The following is a 1,225-nucleotide window of genomic DNA, read 5'->3' on the forward strand; positions in this document are numbered from 1 at the left end:
AACACTGGGTCTGATAGCAGAGAGAGTAGCAGAATGTCACGTGAAAAATATATCTGTGACGTCGGCCTACGGAAACCTTTTAGGCTTTCATAAAAAGTGAATTTCAAAAAATTTCATAAGCGTCCTCGGTGTTATGGCATAGACTCAAAGTACTTGACCCACCTCCTGATTTTCTCACCACTGTACAACAACGTCTCATTCATTTCCTTTGGGATGGAATTCATTGGGTACCTTTGAAGACACTCACTCTCGACAAACGCTGCGGCGGAATGGGCTTCGTCGACGTTGCGACGAAGGTCCGAGCTTTCCGTTTTGTCCAAGCGGCTGACCTCCTTCGTGGGGATCCTGACTTGGCGCCTTACTGTAGCACCTCCTTCGCGGTTCTTCGGAGCCATTTCCCTGATCTCCGCGATCTTAAGACCTTTTTTGAAAACCCATACCTCTCGTTTTCTTCAATTCCTTTCCATGGTTCGTGTCTAAAAGCGTGGTTTTCTTCCCCTATTCAACTGTCGCTCACTTATGTGACCGCGTGACAGTATTATCCATCAATATTTTCGATATCTGCTTTGTCCAAGAGAATGGTGGTGAGCCGCTTTTTGGTTCGCTTCACTCCCGTCTTAAAACTGCCGGTATACGAACCATTGGTGATCTTATTAATCACCGTACTCTACGCTGGCATACCTTGGAGTCTGCCATTACAATAGATCGCCCTTCGCGCTTTCTGCTCAAAAAGTTTGACCTGATCAAAACTACGGTAATCTCCACCTTCCCCACCATTTTTGACAATTATGGAGTTATTCACGGACATATTTTCGGGGGATCCACAACACCGTCGTACTCACTCAATGCCAATCTCTTCTTTGGAAATTGCAGTGTAGATCTGACGGATTTTTCGGTGACTAGATCTATTTACCAATTTCTAGTGCACTTTAAAGTTACTCCACCAACACCTGTCACCCCTTCATGCTTGCTTGAGGATTCACTTCTTCGCAGGCATGCAGATCTTTGGCGCCCGTCCCGTTTCTCCCTTTTCTCCACACGGATGAAAAACGGTCTGCTATGGAGGCTCCTGCATGGTAGCCTTCCCCGCCCCACGCGTCTCGTCCATATTCACAATGACTACGTCACACCATTTTGCCCTTTTTGTCCTGCGCTAGGTACACTAGATCACATTTATCTTACTTGCCCTGTTTTTGAATCGGTGAGTTTACATATCCTCCGCTGG

Source organism: Phalangium opilio, unplaced genomic scaffold (assembly GCF_054372755.1).
Source record: "Phalangium opilio isolate 3A_F unplaced genomic scaffold, DU_Popi_V2 ptg000015l_1, whole genome shotgun sequence".
Classification (NCBI taxonomy): Eukaryota; Metazoa; Arthropoda; class Arachnida; order Opiliones; family Phalangiidae; genus Phalangium; species Phalangium opilio.